General features: G+C 39.1%; 1 protein-coding gene across 1 annotated transcript in view; it reads left to right on the top strand.

Moving 5' to 3' along the window:
- Nucleotides 1-3,694: 3,694 nt before the first annotated feature.
- Nucleotides 3,695-24,759, top strand: part of LOC135464634 (probable nuclear hormone receptor HR38) — a 36,506-nt gene continuing 15,441 nt past the window's right edge. The window contains exon 1 of the mRNA XM_064742092.1: nt 3,695-3,974. The gene's annotated coding sequence lies outside the window, so the exon portion shown is untranslated. The remainder of the gene's footprint in view (nt 3,975-24,759) is intronic.

The following is a 24,759-nucleotide window of genomic DNA, read 5'->3' as shown; positions in this document are numbered from 1 at the left end:
TAAGGATTTATTAATTAATAGGTATTATTAATTTTTCTTTTAATTGATTTTCACCTTTCTTGTACCTTTATAATGTACGTTGGCAAACATTCCAAAAAGCTTTTATATGAAGGTTTCTTTAAAGAAAGCTCGATATCCGAATTTCTGCTTGGAGTTGTTTTATTAGACCTATTCTGTTTTAGGTCAAATCTTCTTGAAAACATACTTCTCTTTCTCGCAAGGTAGCATTCATATTTATGAATGTTTAATGACCATTACAAAATCCATAAGTCAACAGGAATTAAAAGGTTCAAAGGTTTCAGCCCTTTAAATCGCCGAAAGACGTCGTTTCCTTAGCGAAACTCACTTTGGTTTTTCTGGTTAACAAAGAAGCTTTTGGTTTATGAGGAACTTGTACAATGACCAACAGCATGATAGAAGTGCTTTTCATGATAATACAGATGTGGTTGACTTTTTGACCGGGGCTCATCCACATGGATATACGAATATGTACTTTGAGGTTTACTGCTGGATTGCGATGCTTTATAACACGTGGCATATAAAAAATTAAACCACTTCTCGAAGCCACATCATATATCTCTGTCGGATGCCTTCGTTGTTTTACCTGCCGCACCTTCATAATGGATGTGTTAAACACACATGTTCCGAACATACCGTACAAGTGTAATACAAAACATTATGTCAACTTTATAGGTGAACTTTAGCATTTTGAGAGGTGAAGTCCACAGGAAGGAGGCATATAGTGTTGTTGATAGCTTTCTGAAACAGTCATGTGAGCATGCGTGTACCTATATGGTGTCCAGCCTTATATTATACTCCATTGCTGTCAGTGGTTGTGATATTAATTCTCTTAATCCCTTCATACCTGACTTTGGCGAGAAAGCTTTCGTATCCCACACTGCGCTGTTAACCATTCTCCATATATTTTATGAAAACCATTGACACCTTGCTTTATTCGTATAGCTTCCTGTTGATGCTCACACCCTCCTGTTGCTAAAGACTTATCTAGGCTTACTATAATCCTGGCATTTTTTTATTGTAGCTTTTTTCTCTCTCATATTAATGTTTACCATATCCCATATTATGTCCCGTACATCTGTATACCAATTGGTAATAAAAGGGTTTACACGGGCTGTGTCTTTCCGGCAGCGCAGCATCTATAATGACAATGTCTAGTGTTAATCAGCTTTGCCCGTTTATGACACTCTGTGAACAGATGGCTGAGATTAGCTTCCATACTTTGCATATTATTGGTGTGCGTTTTCATTTCCTTGTACATATCGCAGGAATAAATCGTGAATATATTATAAGTGCTTGTAGAGTTTTATACGAACTCTTGTTATCTTATATCGTTCAGAATGTTTTTCTGAGTGGTGCTCGGTTTACGTTTCGAAAATGGCGCGTGTGTTTTAAGACTTCGAAAGTGATATGGTATCGATTGGTTGATCTTTTATGAATCTACATGTGTATGTATAATGCTTATATACTATCACTCTCCAGTGTTTAAATACAGTATACGCGCATCTAAAATCGGGTCACTAACAGATCATGGCTTGTCATATGATATGTTTTCACATGAATCATTAAGGTAAATACACCTAGGAAAACAAACCTCATAGATACTAACTAGAGATACTAGAATCAATTGTAGGATTATAAGACTATTATAGATGCTCTCCTATTAACCGGTTAAGAAATGCTTGGATTTTTTCTCTTTCTTCTGCCGTTTGGCAACCTGTTTTAAATTATATTTCACCGCGTACAAGAGTATTTTCATGGTATTAAATTATTAATACTGAAACGGTCCTACTTTTGGGAGAAAAAAAAAAAACAAGTTGGTCATTCGACCAAAATAGCTTTGCCTCTAGCATCAAATAATGAAAGTGTGTGTTGCCTTTGACGTTGTCACTACTTCAAAGTTGATTTAAGATATGTACGTCGAAATATTCAATATTTATTTCAATACATGTAAATTTTCATTTTTACCTCAATGAGCCATTCTGCATAATGCAGTTCCAACCCAAGGTGTTCCTCCTACATCTCTATCTTTTAATATCTTCTATAGGCCTATATCTAAAATGTTACTTTCCTGGATTTAAAACAAAAAGAAGACATTTTCACCTATTTCAGGAAAGCTTTTGGAATGTGCTCAACAGGTAACTTTCGTCCTTGAATCGAATTGTCTAGGCCACCGCGACTAAATGTTCAGGATTATAATTAAATTGAAATACTTGTTGGCGAAGTCGACTGTGACCTACCTGAACGTTGTTTACTTAGTGCACCTTTGTTTAATGCTAAAGTAAACACCTGAGTTAATTCAGGTTGAATATAGGCCCTATGTGTTAGGCGGTTAGGATGAGGGCTTACGGTAGGAACGATCGTTCTGTACGTTGACACTCCGCCTTGGGAAAGGGCTCTGCCAGGGCGGGCGTTGATCTGTGGTTGACCGTAGAGATGTACAGCGATAGCCTTGTCCACCTCCGCGAAGAGGCGAATCGATCTGCCTTATCATACAGAAAACACAAGGCATGAGTAAGACGATGTAGTGCATGCCGAACGATCGGGTATATACACAGTATATCCATAATACCTGAGTTTGTAACGGTGAAAATTAAGAGATTTTAAAATTGACCAACGGTTTTTCGTTTTGAATTTTGCACATCATCATGGTTAATTTGCTACAGCATCAAGTCCTATGATGATTGTGCCAGAGATGCAGCACTGAGGACACGACGGCGTGTTCCCATGTATGCTATTTGTGTAATAATCAATGCTCTTGCTCTCATATGTGATCAAGAACAAACCTTTGTGTTCGCGCATGTACGTATGTATTTCGCCAAGAAGCAATGCGCTGTCAAAATGCATCGGTATAGGCTTATAGGATGAAGTACATGCATATTGTGCAAAGCTGTAATACCTTTTATATTGAGAATGCATCTTATTCAGTGCATTTATACGAAGATATTTCTATGAAATTTTGTTTTTCCAATAAAATACGGCTCTGAGTTGTAAGCATATGGTACACGAGAACAAACTAACGGGAAGAAAGGTGGGGACTGTTCATGCCTTGGTTTTTATTTATCCGTCTTTTATTTCAACAAAACACAGCGTGAACCTTTGCAATTGTTTCCCAGTAGCAAGTGTCCAAATAGCTCTATAATACACTAGCAAAATGGTAGGTGGTGTTAAGACAGAACTGACACGGCTAAAAATGGCACAAGTCGCTAATTGCTAGGTATCTTACCTCTTATATAGTTTCCCTGGGTAAATTTAGTCTTATTTGCATATTCTTTCTTACACCCGCATCTTTGCCTTCAAAAGACGATGCCAAATGGAGACAGTAATGACAGACCTGGGCTAAATTTAGCAGCCTGGATTGCGACAGCAGAATGCTCCAGATACGCAGTATATCGCCCTTGACAACAATGGCGGGCCGATCACAAAGACTGATGCTGATCGAATTGCGGGCTCTGTGGCCAGGCCACGGATAGGCGACAGAAAGCGAGGATGGCCGAGTCGTCTATTCTGAGAGGGAGAAATCTGCATGAGTGCGTCAGTGAGAGCGGTGACGTGCCCGCTTGGAGACGGCTCTGGCTGACGATAGGAAACATTAACCAACCATCGCGCAAATTAAGCGGCGACCAATCGGAGGCGCCGTTACATCGGAGGAAATTATCTGGAATGTGCATTGAAATGTAGTGACGTCAGAACTGATGTTGCCGTGACGTCACTGGCTGTTCCCGAAGACCTGAGTTACGATGGTAGTGAAATATATACTTTACGATGGTACTGGCGACCGAGTTACATCGTCGGAGTAGCTCGCTGTGTACCGGTAGTGCCCGCTTGCTTCTCAACTCCATGTGAGCTGGCCGTTGGCAGGCAAACCACGCTGGATCCACAGAGGGGACCTACCAAAAACCCGGAATTGCCAGACGAATCTTTTAAAAAACCGGACTCTAGAGTATCAGTTGAAGGTAAATATCTACAACTTATTTGCAAGCTACGTATACAGTGCAAGATAGTCAATTATATACTGGTCTAGCTAGGGCTGTAGTTTATGTTGCTACAATATTTTACTTGCATTGCAGGCGAATTATTGTATAGGCATATGTGAGATGTATACACGGAATATCTCTTCCTTTACTTTTTGCTGTGACAGTCATCATCAGTTATTGATCTGTATTGATTAGTTGCGGTATATCGGGGATCTCTGAGAGTGGCACTTCCTTTTGCTCGTTTGTATATTGGCATTGTTGCGATATACCCTATTACTGTTTCTTCCTTCAACACGTGCTCGACATCACCCCACGGGCACTTGTCTCTCTACTGTCCTTTACCCCACATCTGTCCTCATACCCTGGGGGAGGGGGGGGGGGGGGGGCTTCACGTGGATGCCCTACCTAGCCCTTGTACCCGGATTATCCTATCTGATGCCGTATCCCCCTCCCCTTGTCCCTATTCTTCGATCCTCGCCCTGTTGCATTCTCATCCTGTTGCATGTAGCCTACGTTACATTAATCCACGTTTGCTACCTGGTTCACTTTACTCGTTACCGGGTGCTTTACATTTGATGAATGTGCACGTGTGTAGTCCCACACACATGCCGGCCTGCGCGGCTTAACTTTTAACGTAAGTCGCACCATATTTACTTGGGTATATCTGTATAGATAAATATATAAAGTGACACTAGCAGGCCGTGTTTTTACAGCACGTTGTACACTGTTTCATGCATTGACGGTGCGATATAATTTTTTGGGGTGCATTTGAACTATTTATATTTTGCTGTTAATCCAACTTTGTCAGGTCAACAGTTACTGTTGGTATTTTAGTCCGCGGTGATATTTGCCTAGTATATTATAAACCCTTATATGCATCCGTATCTAATCTCAAAGCAATTCAAGTTGAGATTTTTGAATTATTAAGTTACACTGACTACAAATGCAGGTGTTGTGAAAATAATGTTTGTGATGTAGTTCACGCTAGTATATAGTATATTGAAGCTAGTATATAGTTTGTTCATTGACCGTTCGGACTATTTTAATATATTTATATACATCTACGACAAATCTACAAGTCCATTAATCTTATACTCATTTATTAAATATTTCATTTTGTAAAGTTACAAATTTGAAAAAGACATTAAAGAACATTGCCTAATTTGGCTATATGAACGGACAGGCCTATATGTTATTCAGCCTGGAGATGCTGTGTCGGCCATAGAATTTGCCTTCATGTTTTAAATATTTCCTGTGTATTCAGAAACTGTATAGCTGTTTAGGTGTGTCCGATGAATTCTCCATGTAGTTAATACTCAGGTCAGATGTGGTCATGTATATGGTTGACCTCGGTACTTTGCGGTTGACCCGACAGGCTGACTGCGCTGCCTGGACAAAGCGACGTGGTTTCGCCGATATTCGGCCCACGTTCCGCCCGAAGATGTCCTCGAGGCCGGGCGAGTTACCAATACCGCGCACAAGGTACCGTGCCCTCAACGGCCGTCAGGCGTACAACAACAACGTGTACACTGCTAAAGCTCAGTCCATAGGGTCTAGGTACCGATATTCAGCGACAAGGGAGAACAAAATCAGAATATTTGATACATATTCTCTCTTCAACTTCTCCGATAAACCAACCATCCTCAAGTAATCCGCCAGTCGTCATTCGTAACATGTACTAATTTTATACACATATACAATAAGGCTGACGTATGAACTATTTACTTTAAGTCTGCTTTAGTTTCTGTCTAACTGAATTTGTCGTTAATGCAGAATTTTCTCTTATTCTACTATACCATTAGCAGTGTCTTGTACCCGTAGTTACATATTTATTCTAGTAAGTTGCCTTTAAATAATGTAACGGCGACAAAGCATATGTCTGACTGTCATAGACGCTTCCTACACTATGCACGATTTCTCTCAGTCTTTCATTAGGGAACTGTTTCATTATGTTTTGCATCATTTCATTAATGCCGATTTGAATCAACATGGATACGTTGTGTGGAATACTTCGTGGATTATAACGTTTAATTATGGAACATTTGTGAAGGGACTATCACTGAGCCTTATAAAAACAATTTATGTAGTGTGGAAAAGAAAAATTCTGTAGAATGTGGCGAACGGAACATCATTTAATGTGAACAACAATGCGACGAAAGAATGGTGAACAATGTTGGAAAATTTGCCAAAGTAACAATTGTGTGAACAAAAAAATACTTCTGTTACGTTGTTCAAGGGTTCAATTTCAAGGATGTGTGAGGAAAAAACGAATACCATGGGATCTCGAACAATGTATGACTCTCTTATCAAGGATCTTTTGTGATGGACGATGCGACCTGTGGGATTGTCGCGTGCTGCGCAACATGGATTCATTTTTTCAGTTGCTGGAAAGATTCACAAAACAATTCAATCTGTTGTTTTATCAATCGGATGACTTTATAAATGATTCATTTTATTCCTCTTCCACCTTGAGGATGGATCTGGGTACGTTTTTCACGAAAATACAAGTGCTTAAGGAATACCTACAGCCCCATCTCCTTGTTTATGGATATACTTTCGTGAACAGTGGTGTTTGTCGCGCACACAGTTGTGGCTGGAAAATCTCGGGTTTGTTAAAAACTTGTCAAAGTGGAGATTTACGGAATGGGACAATGTCGTTACACTATAACAACTCGGTATGGGAGAAAGAATTAAGCGGTCCCATGGCGTACTAGTTGCCGCCGCAACCCTCCCGCCATCAATCCGGCCAACTCTAACCAGTCACGTCTACGGCAAATATGTGCTTTTGTGATTCCGTTGGCTTCTGCACTGGTGTCACAAGTGCTAGGAAATGAAACTATGTCGCGCGCGGTGTCTGTCGGCCGGCGGACGGGTCCCGCCGTAAGCGGACCTCTCGCGGGGCTTGGTGACTGGTTACAAGGGGAAGCCCCGCCGTCCGAACTCGCTCAACACCCTTTCGCTAATTACCATGGATAGCTACGCCATTTTTCACTCGTTCGACGAAATCCCCTGACAAATGAACTCAGTTAAAAAAAAAGAAAAGTTCGTGGAAACAAAGTCAGTTTTGATGACTTGAAAGTTTCCCACCCACCGATCCCGATTTTGGAAGCTGTATAGCTTTTATTGAATTGCTGAAAGAAATTTAATTTCATTATGCCCAACTAGGCAAACATATCAAAACCGAACTGTAAATATATATTTTGAGCGATTTTTTTCTTATCTTTGGACATTTGTGTTTGTGTACTCACAAGTCTTGAATAGGCCTACTGGATATCATATATGTATATTTGCAAGTATATTTTATTCTTTGCCAATGTCAAATTACAGAAAGACACACACACACACACACACACACACACACACACACACACACACACACACACACACACACACACACACACACACACAGAGAGAGAGAGAGAGAGAGAGAGAGAGAGAGAGAGAGAGAGAGAGAGAGAGAGAAAATGTACAAAGTCTGGAAACTTTTAGTGGCTCGTAGATGGTTGGCATGAAGAGACTTATGTGAACAACAATGTAGATCGTTGGATATTCTGACTGGACCAGTATTCACTTTCGTGGTTCATTTGTCGTAGAACATCCTGAATAGGCAATTTATGTAGCAGTTTGTGAATGGGGAAAACTTCGATATTTCATTCACGATTAGAAATGGTATCTTAGAAATAATAATAATAAACCACTGAAATATATAATATACATTGTTATGAGTTCATCAGCCAGCGTACTTAAATTACAAGATGGAAAATGTCTCACATACTGTCTCTTGTACTGTTTCACAAAGAAAGTAAAGCATATCTGAAACATCCGTCAGATGTGTACCTCTAAAACATTTGTTGTTCAACCTGAAAAAAAGTTTTATAATTACTAAACTAGTCACCAAATGAGTTTTATAAGGTTGGCCATGTGCATATTATTTTCTCAAATTACCTATATAATATACACCTGTGTATCATTTACTTTTTGATGTGATACCATATATGTATACATACAGTATGCCTCCTTGATATCTATATCATACCACCTACACTAGAATAAGGATAATAATCAATATTCTGGCCCCATACCGTGATCAAATTTCTTTTTTCCCAAATATTATATTGTGCAAAATTAGTACTGAGGAAACATTTAAAATCATTATAGCTTGGTCCATAGACACCTGTTGTAGAAATCTTTAAGAAAACCCTTAAACTATCTTACTGTTATGTAGAACAAAAAACGTTTGATTTCGCACTTTTAGGGCATATGAAAGGAACGGGGTTTGATGTCATGAAAATATCTTTTGTTAGCACCTCACATTTTTAGAGGCAAAAATTTGGTCTTGGAACTCTCTTTGTTCTAGTGAGATACAGTTATACCACATAATAGACCTTTGTCCTAATTCGTCAACTTTTTCGCACATGAAAGATCAACTTTCAATGCAGTTTATGCACATTTTAAATTTTATTTTGGACACAAAACTACACTCTTGGTTGGTCAGTTTCAGGGCTTCTGAAAACGTATAATTTTATCAGTCAAACACAAAAAAATGCCTTCAGAATACGGTTGAATAAACACTTTGCAAACGTGCGAAAATGAGTAATCTAGTGACGCATGTTCCCAGTTTTAACCCAAAAACTGTGTTCCCGATTATATGCATAAGCTGTCAGTGGAGTAGTGTTTTTTTTTTTTAGCCCAGAATAAAGGCTATTATACGAAGTGAATGCATGCCTGATTGGTATACTTGGCGCACATTTTGTGTTTATATATTTACTCATGCATCATTTTTTCTCAAGACGTTTTGTGTATTATCTTTGTTGGGCCCGATGGCTGTGCCCAAACTGTCGCTTGGAACAAAAACAAACCGTCGCAAACTTGTGCAAACTGGATCGTACTTCGTCTGTACTTTCGTATATAAAAGCCAATTTTCTTTTACATTTTATTGGTTAGGTTTCATAATGGTGATAAAATATATTTAAATATCTTATTAGATTTCCATAAGTTGATAATATTAAGAACTGTCTTAATTAGGGCACACTCCGTCATACTATGAGAACCGGAAGTCTGTTGTTGTTGTTTCTTAGCACAAGACAATTTAGTCAGCTGGAAACGACATGGTTAGACGGTGGAATTTTTGCCATGCTCTCTTTTTTTCTTTTTCCACGTTAATGGTTTGTTTCGTCGCCCGGGGGTGACTGTAAACTATTTAGGAGAACACGGGCCTGAGAGTTGATATGGCAATGTAAACCGATTAAGTGCAGGGAATTCGGGGAGAGCCGACACGGCGAAAGGGATCTTTGCTGAGGCGAATACATGGCGGACACACAATATGGAGACTTGAGTCACGTGACCATACATATTGAAAAAGGGTTTTCCCTGCATTGCATACACGTAGTATATAAAAAAAAGTAGTGTATGAGGAATGTCAATTCATCCGAATGAAATACTATCAAACCCGATAAGCGTAAATGAATCCAACTGAAAACCGTAATTATTTTGCTAAGAAACATTTATATCACCCATCGTTAAATGTCAGGGCTTTGATACCGTAATTTCACATTTTTTGTGGAGTGATAAATTAAATTTGACATATGAGTACTGTTTCACAGGGTAGTTATTTTGCTAACTGGTAGACTTGTTCATCTGAGTTCGTATCCTCGGGTTCCATGGAATACCATTTCATGGAATTATTTATTAGACAGGGTGCTGATCGCAATATGTTACATCAGATTTTAGGGAAACCTTTGTGGTTTAAAGTGCACCAGGTTGTTCTAATGTATCCGCTGTGTAAGTTCGTAGACAGCTTGAATGCTTCTAACCCTATAATATATGCTGAACAAAGTGTGGTTGTACGGGACATTATGCAGTGTTTAATCGACACAAACTTTGAGAAATCGGGACGTTGTGGTGAATGAAGCAGCCGTAGTTAGACGCAGTCCCCTCCCCCCTCCCCCTTCATCCCTACCGCTCACCTTTATTGGCAGCATTCTCCTCTGTGGCTGCGCAACTCCATCGTGTTTATTTCAATACCGCCTCCGCACTATCGTATATGACAATCTGTATTTCTATCGACAGCTTCTAAAAAATAGAGACAAGAACTTTTTATCTATAGTTGTTAACACGTTTTAGGAGATTTTGATGGAAAATTGAAAAAAAATGGGAAACGATGTTTTGGTGAACAGAAGACATACGGAAATGCTTAGAGGCGCTGGATTGCTGGGGTTGTACTATTCTGTCTGTTAGCAGAAATACGAAGAAATGACGAAAGGATTACATATGGGTAAATAAACACGCACCCTAACCCAGGCAGATAGAACCATTGTTAAGAGGGATAGGGTGTCCCCCATAGCACCGCGCACACGTGCTTCTTCCCAACCTAAACCGTGTTCAATGGACTTCCATGTAAACATACAAACTCGTGCCTCGTAAGACTCCATATCGTATATGCTCCCTGGTTAATTCGGCTCTCTATATACACATGTGTTTCTATACGGAGGATACCACCTAAGTCAACTCCGGAGCGTCTGATGAGGTTATTGCTGAGAGTAAATATCTAGATATGCGCTGTATTTCAGCAGTGATTGCCAACAGGTTTCTGATGGGTAGGACGGAATCGAAGGCTGAGCGGAAAAGCTCATCCGATGGTATGAGTGCTTTTATAACTCGGTCCGCGACATAAATCACGAATAAATTCCACTCAGTCATTCATTACATCATTCATTCAATCAATTTGCCTTATTGTCTACGATTATCTGTCTACAACTCCACGACATATCTTAATGAAAGTTCAATAAGCTCCTGGAAATACTGATGTTTTCCAACTCAAATAAATGTTTTTGTGGTAGGCTGAACAAAACGCACCGAAAGATGTCATGTGAAAGTTGTTCGTTCATTTGAAAACGTGTATCATGTAGATGAATTAACCAGGCCCAGAGGTGACGAAGTGATTTTAGACTTAGCTCAACATCTCTTATATGTTTAAAATTGTTATTTCTCACGTGACAAGGTCAAACTATTGCTTGACAACGTAAATTCTGGGTAAGATATTCTAAAACAAATTTCAGCTAAAATAACGGAAAGTAACATACAAAAGTTAATGATTGAAATTTTTACTTAAGCCAAAGATCGCTTTGTGTTCCCGGGGCCAGGACTTACTTTCACATCCATGAAGAAATAAGTATAAAAAGGTAGACTTTCTTCATATTTTAAAATCTCATTTGAAGTGAAATAGTACATAGATTTTTTTCTTGTCTTTCTCGTCAAAACAACTTCGTATTTTACTTTCATCATTTTGCTCTCTCTACATATCCGGTTATCTGAGCCCCAAACCCGACATTCTGATACCTGTCCTAAACCAAATAAAAGTATGACGTCCAGAATAGCTTATTGTTAGGCCCATTTCCAATGCAACGTTCAACACTATTCATGTAATACTCTTACACATACGGGTATAACAAAACACTACACGTATATATTAAGACTTGAAAGTTTCAAAAGAAACACAGCCAGCTTGCCTCTAATGAGCTCAGCTTAGTATCGTCTATTTTATGTAATGATGGGTGCAATCCTGTCACATACCGCAGCAAAGAGGTGCATCACTTCGGAAACCTGGCGGAAGGTTTTATCTATATTGCTCGGTAAATGGCCGGATCCTGTTTACGTTCGCCCAGTGATATACACCTGATACGTGCACCCGGCTGTGAGCTTCTCGCATGCGGAGCTAGGCGAGTTTAGACGGACGCAAAGATAACAGGAGATAGATACTGGTCTGAATTAGCCTATCATGTACTAGATAAGATCGCTCCACAAGAAGTTGCCATGAGAGGAAAACCTGCCAAAGGAAAACAAGTGAAGCCCAGCGTTTATTTCGATATCTCCGTAGAGCAGGGGAAAATCAGGCTGTGTCTGGGATCTCCCAGGGCGATTCGAAGTTGGTCTGGGTAGACAAGAGTCTTTTTTATCCCCATATTTTGTCTGTTGTTAACTCTGGATATTCTATTTGCTTCCTTTAAAAATGCCGCAAGGACAAGCCCCATGCGCAGGAGAATGACATGCACGTGCTCTCGTGGTGACGGCGGCACGAGGCACGTATTCTCCAGGGAACGAGATCAGAGAGGGTGTCAGTTTCACATAAAATAGGTTCTAAAGTTGTGATCTGTTTATTAAAACCCCACTTTGTTAAAACCGAAAACTCTTCCTTCATTTTTACTGATTGCATCACTTTTGCTTTGCCTTAACAGCATCAGATAGAGTCTATGCGCAGCTACGGGGCGCTGCTAGGCATGTTTTTTTCTTAGTGGCCATGTTAGCGAAACATTCCGCATGATTTTTGTGTGTCTTTTTTTCAAGTCTACAAACCTGCACATGTGGATTTCCTCTGATCTCTCCAAATCCATAAGCACTTCCTTATAGCATGCTGTAATAAAGACATCAAATGTAGCAATAGAAAACAGAGCATTCAATGATTGGTTGCCTTTTTCTTCAGATCTGACCAATCAAAAGTAGGATGGCGCGAATCAAATTTGTGATTATAGAGCTTAATGGGAACTACTTTTATGGGGAAACAATATGTCCGTAACAAAGATTAAGGTCGCAGCCTCCACACAAGCAGTAGGGTTGATCTTTTTTTAGGAGGCTTCCACCATCCGGCAATTATTAAAATCGGCCCGGTGCCTTCGACAGATTTACAGCCGTGTGGGCGTGTCATTGAAACTACATAATATACTCCGTTATTGATTACTAACGCCATCGTAGAACTTCCCACTTCGCTACTAATAAAGCTTGCAGAGATTAGCGATGATCTAAACAGGATATAAAATAAAATATTAACCGTTGCCGGAAAATTGGGGGAAAATTCTTTTTATTGAGTATACTGCCAACCAGTGTTACTTATATCTGTGGTTGTTTTGACGCTCAGTATAGTGTAGGGCGGTCTTTGTCAATCTCCATCATCTCAGTTTTGAGGATTTTTTAATGGTGAATTTATCCTTAGGAAGTAAAACGTGAACATGGTGCCCTTTCGCTCTCCTATTTCCCCCGGCAGGACACTCCATCGATTTAACATAACGGACCCGTGTTATTAAAGAAAAAAAAATCCCGCGGAAAATAATGGTAGCGTGGTTAGTAAAGTGCCTTTGAAGTGTAATAACAAATCGGAAGTCCTTTGGTCTGTTGTTGAACAACAGAACACTCATCTGTTAAGATACATTGTAAGAGAAATTGATTTTGAGTGAGGTTTTGCATATACATAAAGATATAAAGTACATTTTGTCTGTCTAATTCCCAGGTTGTCTCCATAAAGATATTTCAGAATAAAAAATGATATAGTACTGTTGGTTTCCTTTGTTTGCACTGGCCCATTTATGTGGACGACGTCAACGAACCACTGTTACGAAGCTTTAAAGAACAACATCCTCAGGCTATTGTTTCTGCTTCGTCTACATCCCATTCACCCCTCCCAGCCTCATCTAGTCAGAGGCCTAACCCTAAACATATGGCATCTAACAGAGCTCTGGAAGGCTCTTTTCCCCATATCAGTCTTCCTGATCCGTCCAGGGTCGACCGCAGACGATCGCGATCGCTCTTATGTTTGGAAGGACGTCTCACTTGTCCTTCACGCTACGGAATCTCAGGGGTATAGTGTGATTAGCTCGATAACTAGCCAAAGTAAATTAGGAAATTGGAAGAAAGACACCGGCAAAAAAAAAATCAGAAGACGAAAAAAAAATTGACTATGTACTCCACTTCCAAGTTTGATGGTACAGATAGAATTGTATTGGTTCAGAAAGGAAAAGACCGCACAAAAGTGAAGAGAGCATCAGGAGAAAGGCCGCTGGAAACATTAAAACTGTCCTAGAATATCGTATTTCACCTAAAGTATGTTTCTTTATTTGCTTGTTTTTGTTTTGCTTTCACTAATAAACTTACCTACTATCTAACTTACGAATAGTGGAGTAGGGTTTATGGGCAATGATATCATTTAACTCTTTCAAAAAGTCTGAAAATTAAAAGAAAGTAATTTCACGCGTAGTTTTCAGCTGTCATTTTTTTTTTTAGTTTAATACTGATACTGAAACAGCATGCTTGAAGAGTGATGTGTTCAAAAGTCGTGACAGCAATTAAAGGTTGCACTTCACACGCGGACTCGAGATTTTCCCTTATAGCAGAGCACGTGGTGTTGTCTTGAGATCGTACAATTTCCCGTATTTCCCTATTATCACCACACATTGTCGGCCCCGCGGTATATTGTCAAAACCGGAAAGCGGTTACGTCATCGAGCTGCGGCTAAGCGTAACACGAGATTTGATTGGCTCAAAATTGATCCCTGTATTATATGCTAATGACAGATACTCAAGAATTTTAGGTATTATAAGTTTGGAGAAAAACAAAAATTTGTGTGCTACTTGGCAGAGGAAGTTGCTCCGGACATCCGATTGATAATTGCCGTGAAATTCTGCAGGCGAATTAACTTGTTCTGCCAAACAGGTCCTTGTGATGCTCACAGCCTGTTGAGCCAGTGAACAAACGGCACTGCTAGGGTGCGTACCGTACCCACATCGCTCGTGCACTTCGCTATCTGTTTCGCGTATATGCAACTGTCCTTGAAGCTCGTACTTAATTTGCAGTTTTATATCATTTGTTTTAGGCTCTAAAGCCTTGGCGTTAATATTGGAAGTACGTTTACAGTACTACATGTGGCTTACAAAAAATTATTTGAATAGTTAATCACAGACAAATCAAAGAAGAAATTCTGTTGAAGTCAATTTGCTTTTGACGAATTGCAATTAGGAAATATCGGATCGCTGTGTGAACAGTGACTACCTTTTCACAACTGGATCGGAACGTTCTTAAAGAGTCAGACACGGAAGGTAGGTAACTGTACATTAACCAATTTTAAAAATATCAGAATTTTTTACTATTCTGTGATAGAGCTCAAATGCACTGTGATATTTGCTATTTAAAACTATTATTAGGTGTAGGTAAACAAAGTTTCACCAGATATCACACCCGTGGTATTTAAAACATGGCTGTGGCGTGTGTGCTGTATTTTGAATGTACATAGCCATTCGCTCTCTCCGCATCTAAATGCATTCGAGAGTTTGCATAATATTGCGTGAAACAGTTTTAAAAAATTAAAGAAAAGTTACGCAATATTTTTACTTTTTGCTGGAAATTCTCAATTTCATTTTCTTGAAAACGGACTCAGCGAGCTAAGTGCAGATTCCATCTCTTTTTTTTATTCTTGGTATAATAGACATATATGATATTTGGCATCTAAGGAAAAGACTCTAAGGACTCCTTTGTCGTCTGAAACTGAAAAATTGTTAAGTACGCCGTTAAACCACAAGCAATAACTCACTCTAAGGAAAAGAAAACACTGCATGCATGGTACTGGGTGATATACCTTCTCATATAAGTAAGTGATGGTGGTTCAGTGTTTATTATCTATAGATATAGTATACATGCTCAGAGAGACATATGCATTGACACACAAAAGCATATAGTTGATACAGGCACTAACTTATACATGTATGCGGTTGGTGTGAAGTTGAATATCCACTGTCAACTCAATAAACAATTGAAATTTAACTTTTAACTCTGCGTATACTACCTCATTTGAAAAGTAAATTTACCACTGCGATTAAACAATAAATTTATCCACCCCCCCCCCCCCCTCTTAAAGACTGATTATAATAATGATTTAGACATTGCAGAATAATGTATGTTTTGCCTTGCAGTGGCGCACATCAGTCATAGGAATGAAGCCTCTAACACAACCCAACTCATGTGTTTAATATTTGGTTTGGACATGTTCTCACCTTATTTTGTATGCTAATCGCAATTCAAAGCCGTTTTGTTTAAATTTTCACAGACGGTGTTTCAAACTGTAGCACACGAACGCTGTCTTTTTTCTTCTTCTTCTTCGTCATGAGTTCATTCTCTCGCTCATGCACGTCAGCTTCAGACATAACATAGTGGCTTGAGAGAATTGTTCGTCGAGGCCACACATGCAGGCAATAGCCCGTAACGCCGCGCGCGCGCGGAGATGGTGCCTTTGTTGTTTTTTGTTTAACGAGTACCTGTCAACCAGCCGTTACAGTTTGCAAAAGGACAGCTTCTGGGTTGAATGAAAAGAAAAAAATTATCGGGATATATCGATACTCTTTCGTTGGTCAGGTTTTCGATTTTTGTTTCCTCGATTTTTCTTTTTTTTTCTTTTTTTTTTGTCGTTTCAACGAGTTTGCCACGTGTTGTCCACCTCTTAACGCACTTCTTATTTGACTTTGTGTTAGCAAAATCATAGACTATTTGTAACCTGATACTAGCTTCCTTTGATCCCGAAATAAATCTACAGGTGTGCAATAATTGAATGTAAGTCATTATGGCTTTAGTTTTTAGGAAATGAATAAACAAAAGAATAGACAAAAATTTGTAAAGAAATTATTTTTCCATTCTTTAAAATATATGTTCTACAGGAATAGAACATGTTAACGTGCATACGTTCGTGACGGTCTTAATACAAAATTTTTTTATTCTTTAAATATTATGTCTTCTAATCGGCCACATAATGCAGATGGGATGTTTTTATGCACCAGTTTTGATTAACTCCGGTAGCTTTTGATGGAAGATATGTAACTGCTTAACACATTACAATGCGCCACTATTGGAGTGTCCAACAATGTTCACAATAGTCCACCGTATACAATGAACCCCACCGTATACGTGTGCACACTGAGCCTCTAACTGATACCCGTTTTCCTATACTGGACACTTCTGCTGGTCAAGCCCCGAGGGTGAGTGACCACTCACGAGCGGCACGTGCCCGTTATACCCCGTCCTCCACTCTTCCCGACCCTCCACCCCCTGGGGCAAGCCCGTTTACAAACAACGTCTGTCTGCCACTGAAGAGGCATATATGGGGGCTTTGGGATTTAAGTATGGGATGACGCTGACCCTCCCATTTACCATTGTATAGAATAATTACACCAAGAATATTTCTTACACCCAAGGTTTTCGTATCTTATCATGGTGCATGTTTTTAGACGGAGTGTAATTCTTGTCCAGACTGAGTTAAGTTATAGTTTTTGCGAAACCCTTTGATCGGGAGTAAATGATTAAGGTTTAACGCCACGTTGGCTGTCCTTGTGCATCAACGATGTTATGGCAACCCTTTGATCGCGAAATTATTTGCGTTATGTCCAAAATGAACGTCATTACAGCACGTCTTTGAAACCGACGAGACTGAGTGGCGTTACATTGCTAAAATTAAGATTACTATCCCTCGGTAACTGGGGTAGGGTGTTCGAATCCGGCGCTCGCAGCTTCGCCTGCGGTTTTACCCAGGGTCCCGATGTTTGTATGGTGAAATTTGCTGGTTTCCCCAGGGGTAGGGCAAGGTTTTTTCGGCATCTGCAGACTGCTCAGTCCACGGAGTTGGTGTCCATTGTCCAGTGCCCTGTAAAACACAGATAAATGTATAAATAAATACACGTGGAGAGGTGGATGGATTGGCCATTATTTCTGACATGGACGAAAACGGCATTAACTCTGCTATTGCAAATATCTTTCTTCTTCTTGTGTACATATAGCCTAGGCGTGACTTAATGAAATCAGCATGATTCAAGGTATACATATATATTCTCTATTTGTGCCAAACAAATGTCCATTTCTTTTGAGTACTGACATGAATTAGCCAAGACAAATTACCCCCCCCCCCCCTCCTTGTCCTTTCCCTCGTTATGCTCATATTTCCACCAACGAATCCTAGATGATAACAGGAATGCAGCATATCATGACGAGAGTTTTGTCCACGAGCCTTTATACACCTCCACCTGGACTCAAACCCACCTGCGACGTCAGCTATAAATGTTATTTGTTTTCCGCTTCCATAAAAAGACATTTATCTCTATATATACACACAAACATTTATGTATATATATTTATATATATACTTTTAAATATACGATGGAAGTAAATCGATTGTGGTCATAGGCGTAGCCTTCCAAGAATAGAAGACGCGGACCTATTCTCGATTGTTTTATTATACACCGGTTAAAAATAGCGGAAATATCGATGAACTGTTGCTTATATGAAAAATAAAAATAACCGGAAAAACGATCGTCGCACCAGAGTTCGATTGTTATCAGGCTGGTCATGTGACTTTGTGACGCCACAGGATGACGTGCAATAAATCAGCCAATGTAACCAGGTGTTAATTTCTGCTTGAATGTTTTGATGAGTATCGGCTCTTAACTGTAGGTATATGGCGTTATATTTTAGAGAATGATTGCGTGTATGTATCTGTGAACATTTGTGGATTGTCGCTTGCGCTTGGTGCATCACCATGCTGCGATATTATAGCGTATGTTATACTTGGCGTTTATAGACCAATTAAATATCAATTAAACAGTGCGGATGTTTTTCTCTAAAAAAAAACAAACAAAGAAAACATATGTAACCATTTTGTTGTCACAGAAGACGTCATCTAACAATTACCACACCTGTATTGATTTTATCGCTCACGATTCGAGCATAAAAAGTCCTTGCCTTTTCTGAATTTAGAGTAATGCGCAGACACCTGTTTGAATGAATGCGTTTTCCACGCATGTACAGTGTACCCACTATACACGCTTTGGTCGAATACTAGCATTTATCTGCCTTATGTACACGTATACTCTAAAGGTATTCTGCTCAATAGACAGAAAACGATGGCATAATAGGTTACGTTATTCCTATAAACTATAATGTTATTAAAGACAGACTTGTCATTCCGACAGGATTCATATGCTTTTTTATTTTGGTGTATCTGGCTATTGCTAATATCGTGTCCCTCTGGCATTATACAGTATAATAATATGATGTCAACTGTAAAATTATGTTAAATTTAACACTACAGTTTAGAGAGTGTATTTTTGCAGTTGTATACAGTATATGTGTATATACTTATATATGCAGGCCCTCCGTGGCCGAGGTGCATTCAACAATGCGGTCGTTGTGAGTTCAAGTCCAGCTCATGTTGGCTTCGCCTCCGCCCATACGTGGGAAGGTCTGCAGCAACCTGCGGATGGTCATTGTTTTCCCTGGGTTCCGCTGGGTTTACTGCTGATCGCCGTCGTATAAGTGAAATATTCTTGAGTACGGCGAAAAACACTAATCAAATAATTGTTTTTTAAGTAAATGCATGAAATGAAAACAATAATATGTCATGAGCATAAAATACTTATTAAACTATCTTTTAAAAATTACTGTAAATAGATGAAGCTGAAAGAGAGAAACAATTGGCTGTTTGGAAGAAAATTAATTCCACCGCATTTGTCGTAAAAAAAATATTACTGTATTTTGAAAGTTCATGTTTGCTCTCATCTTAATGGACAAAAAGGTTGAAAAGAGAACCTTTCCTGTTTCATCAAGAAGCACATGCGTGGAGAAACAAATATTGCTGTCAGTCGGATATGTATGCTTCACAATTTTTTTCTTTGTGTGTGTGTGGGGGGGGGGGAGGGGGTGTTGTTGTTGCTTTTAGTGATGAATCAAACAATTATTAAAGAAACGAACAATTATATCCATCAGTGAATTATGTGCTATTTGCTGGTAGCTGTAGATAATTGATGTGCTAAATTAAAGCTCTTGCCATAGTTATTCTTTTTAATTAATATAAAATGCATGCAAAAGCCAGCCATTCAATTCATTCGGCGCATTCTATTTTTTGTTTCACCCAGTCTCCGTCGGATTCACTTTCTATTTCTCTATTCTTAAATTATATTAAATAACCTGGGGTTTTTTTGTTTCTCTTATAAACTTGAACCAAAAACTAAAAAATAAAAAATCCATTCAAGCCAGAAACTGTATACATTTATTTTTTTATAATTAACAACACTGTAGTATAAAAATTTTTTACACATTGTCACGTGTTACCAGTGAAATCCGGCCAATCATCAATCTAGCTCACACAGGGCTTCACTCAAACTTTTCATGCATATACTGAAGAAGTAACATACACGCCCCGTAGCACCATGGCTTAAGCAGAATTAGGTAAAAAAAAATCCATTGATCATAGTTGCAAATTTTCAGGTGTTCCTGGACTTGAATTACAGAAAATAAGACAGATAACTGTTTAAGCGCTACAGAATTTTCTGGCACAAGAACAAAGGGTATACAGCAAACTTAGGCTGCTTTATGAGAGAGGTTCCGCTCTGACAGTGGCGAGGGTCTTACAAGGGTTGACATACCAACACGCCACGGCTGGGCCCGGCACGGTGGCACTGGCAGCCTGGACCAACGTTTACTCGGGGTCTTTCTAATTTCTACAACTTTCTCGGGAATGTGGGATGGTACGTTATGAGTCAGACTCCAGTGGACGAAGATCACCCAAGCCAACAAGCTGTGTACTCGCCCCAAGTCCGTCGTCAGTTGCAGATCGGAAATCAGTGAAGCAACTTGTCACGTTCGGCATTATCACTGCGTTATGTTAATTTGAATTTCAAAGCTTTAACAAAGTGAAAACCATAACGTTTGACAGTAATATAAATGTAACACTGAAAAAATGTTTACAATTTAGTTTTCATTTTTTATTTACTGAGAGAATAAGTCTTCAGACAAAATGACAAATGAATCCACTGTTTCGTATCGTTGTTATGGCAGTTTGCTGAATGAGTCTAATTTTTATTCTGAAACATGTCTGTATATTTGAGAAAAAGCTAAATAATTTTCTTGACAACTTTTGATCAGCGTCAACAATGATATTAAACAATTAAGGCGCGACGCTCTCTACATTTCAGTCTCGTTGTCTGCCAGTCTATATGGCCATATAGGACAATATGAGAAAGGAAAATTTTCCCCTTTTGGGGGGTAAATGGTGGGTGGTACCTTGAAGGCTTGGGGTCAATTACCCGCCACTTTTGGTACCATTCTCTGACTGCCCGTGTGTTGAATCGGAATGTGGACAGTCTGACAAGGATCGTTTGAGCTTCACTCTAAGAAATTCCCCATATAATCCTCTCCCTTTTTCCCAAAGTACCACTTTTTTACGCAAAACAGTTGTGCGTCTGTCAAGTTGTAACTCGAGTTTTTTAAGCCAATCTGGAATTTTCCAACATATGTACAACAACTGACAATGGTACATTTTTCCCGTTAACTTTTTACACAGTGTTTATTCTTTTGAATCTAATTCAACACGCAGTAGAATGTGTTTGTTGTGGAAAACATGAAATACATAATATTTGAACTGGGTATAAAAAAAGGAAATTTACGACAGTATGCATAAGCACGATAGTAAATCCTAAGTGGGAAATTTGAATGATTAAAATATATAACATACATATATAGAACCAAATATACTAAACATGTAGGGTGTATATAAACATATAATGTTTTACTTATCCTTTGTATAGTTGTAAAAAGGGAAAGAATTATTTTTTCTCATTTATTAAACAGAACAAACAAAACAATTTAGCGTCATCAGCACCATCCTGGGTAGTTCACGCGGACGATAATAAATTTAATCGCACAATTATGTCAATTCAATAAATGCAGCCATTGTAATTTATCAATTGCCACTTAATTTACGACACCCGTTGTTTTGTTCAGATTTGGACTGAGTCGGTTGGTGCCTACATGCCTATCGAGAGCTTATAATCAAGCATCTGACACTGTACATTTACTTACAGTATATCGTGATGACGTTACTGTGACGCTACACGGTATATACTGTGAGAAATACAGTTTTAAATCACATGTATACGTACTTGTGAAAATGGGCCTCGTATGAATGTCTTGCATCATTTGCAAAAAACCAATTCTCCCATGCAATATCATCTTTATGCGTAATTTCGTTTGTTGTAAAGACTATTCTTGGTCAGTAATATATATTATATGTAAATATACATTAATATGCTAACATTATCAGATCCAACAGTTCAGATGAGGAAAATCAGACCATGTTGTTTATTAAGGGATGTGTTTAACATCGATAGATCTATGAAAACCCAGACCTGCTGTGAATCCGGATCTGTCCATTTTCCAGAGTAGGAACCTTCGTTAATGTGCGGAACAAGAGCCATGGAGCAAAACACACAAGTTGTGCAATCGTTGTATTTGTATAAAGATGTAGAATGCATATCAGGTAGACACCAGTCCTTTGACGGACACGTTTAATCGGGGGAAACCAGCAAATTTTACAATATTTCTCCAGAAGAGGACGCCAACGATTACCGTTTGGTATAGGGACGCCATGCCGGATGATCCCCATGCTTATCGAGTTACACTGTTTACACCGAGTTTCCCAGTGCGAGTCCGTTTTCGTTAACATTGCACTGTTGTTCTTTTTATAACAAATCAATGGCGGCATTAAATTTTAATAAGCTGCTAAGGTTGGTTGAAATTATATGAAGGTGAGGTTTGTGAACGCATAACAAAGAGATTCATATGTGTGCAAACTTTTGGATATTGATTTGAACCGATTTTTCTCTGGAAAAATTTCATTGTTTAATTTGAACCTTTGTCGGCCGAGTTTTGCCGAAGGAAGTTCGTAACCCATTTTGACCTGCGCCTGTTAAAATGGCGATGACCGTATAGACTGATAAATATTTTACTGGAGTGATTAACCTAGTCAAACAATTTCCCTCCAGAGGCTCTGACAAAAGGCAAATAAACTTAAAAATTTCGCTTTTTGTTTTGTCCACTGCTCAAGTGAAGCTAAATGTCATCCCGTGACTGCCGAAAGTTTGCGATCCCCTCCTCCGATACCGGAATCGCTCGCTGTAGCCACAACCTGACAATACTCTCTAATTACTCTTAATTGCGCACGTGCGCTTAAAGAAAACCTTATCACCTCTGTACAAATTGATCGTAATAATATCATCTCTAAGATTTACTTGCTGGTTCCGTCGATGCCCGATCGAATATCTAGCAATTTAATTATTTACAAACCATGCCGAAACATAGACCCGTCGTACAGAAGTTTATTTCAGAGTAAATAAAAGGTGTAATTTACATTGCTAATTAATACATCTGGAGCTTTATGATATGTTAACGTTACTATGAATAGTTAAACCTTTGAACTTAAGTTTTGTCTTAAATGAGAATATAAAGATAGATTCTGAGCGTTTGTAAATTTGTAACGGACCATTTGTGGCGTACTATATATAGTCGGTCCATGCAGGTGACGTTCCTGGTAGTGATCTATAAATATTCGGCTGCCAGATCACAAATCTGTTTTAGTCTTAAATCAGATTTAGTCTTAGTTTGAAAACAGTGACTTGCATTAAAAGTTTTTAGAGTTGTCTTAGAGTTTCATGACAGAATATAAAAGAAGTTAGAATGTATGTTCAAATATAACTCCAGGTATTATACCACGAATTAAGATTATAAGTCTGACTGAAGTCCAAGACATCTTACTGATATACATAGACTCGAGGGAGCAAAGAGTAAATACAATTTCTTTGAAATCAATGAATTTATGGAACAACAATTATACACAATTGTAAGAAATTAATTTTCTGACGTATTTATGCTTACCATGTCGATTCTGTCCCTGATTTGGCACTGGAATTATCATCTGAGAGACGTGGACCAAATCATTGGTAGTCTGTACCTCGAGGCACCAATCTGAACCTGCAGCCTGACCGAAGTTCCATGTTTTGGCGTGGAACACCTTGGCTTTAAGGTAATGGATATCATCCACGAGGTCTGTTGTTATCTAGAATCTTCGGAAAGAATCCATGTTGTGAAGAGTCTATTGATTACAGCTTTCGTCGCGTATTTCCCTCTGATTTTTGAAGGTGGTTGTATGTACTGCACTTCTGAGGGGGACATCAGCGTACATGCCGAAAACTGTGATGTCTTCTTTCACTGGAAATCTGTCAGAATTTGAGGGTTTCTGATTCAACTCTGTGGTTGATCTCGCTCCACCTCTACTGAAATACTGTTCATCTCTTATAATTTCCGTACAATTTTTGAGAAAATCTGAAAAAATACTTTCTCGTTTCAAATTCTTCCAGTCACGGTGTTTTGACAGAGCGAATAGGCAACAGACTTAGTGGTAGAAGCTTGGCTTCTGACTTTTGGTGGCTTCTGTGGAAAGGAAAACAAAACAAGGAAATATATAGATATGATGGACTTGTTTATCTCGATTTCTGCGGCGGGGGAGGGGAGCTGAGAGACAGACGACTGTTGGGAAGGGGGAGATGGGGAAAGAGAAACTCACCGCTGGTCAGGTTTAGATGAAACCAACGCAGCGCCGTATATATGACCGTACAGATCGATAAAGCGAAAAATAGCTCATTGAGCTTGAAAGTTCCCTTCATTGACGTCACCCCGCGCAAGGCTGACGTCACGCGCTCCAAATATAGCCGTTTTTCCAATCGATCGCATCGCGGGAAGGCGGTCCGCGCAATTGGCCTCGGTAACCATGGAATCCACGGATAGAAATGTTGCATACGCCATGCCCTGAAAACAATGAACTCTACCGGCGGGTGAACGTCGTCATTGCACTAATATCTGTGATGTCGTCAGAGGAGCCGCCTGTAGGTCACGGTCATCCCGAGCTAAATCTGTTCGATGATGATCACTCATTGCCTATTTCTAGATCTTCTATATCTGACATGAACACAAGATGAAAATAGTAGGCATAAATCTATTCAGGCTTATTATATAAATAGATTGTTTATTTGAGACCTGCAATTAATTATCGAATAGCAATTTCAGACGTAAATCTAAGACAAACATTTTTGTAAAGATGAAGTGAATTCACATTGTGGAACAAGACCTGTGA

This window comes from Liolophura sinensis, chromosome 4 (genome assembly GCF_032854445.1).
Source record: "Liolophura sinensis isolate JHLJ2023 chromosome 4, CUHK_Ljap_v2, whole genome shotgun sequence".
In the NCBI taxonomy this organism is placed as follows: domain Eukaryota; kingdom Metazoa; phylum Mollusca; class Polyplacophora; order Chitonida; family Chitonidae; genus Liolophura; species Liolophura sinensis.
This window is presented reverse-complemented; position numbering and strand designations above follow the sequence as displayed.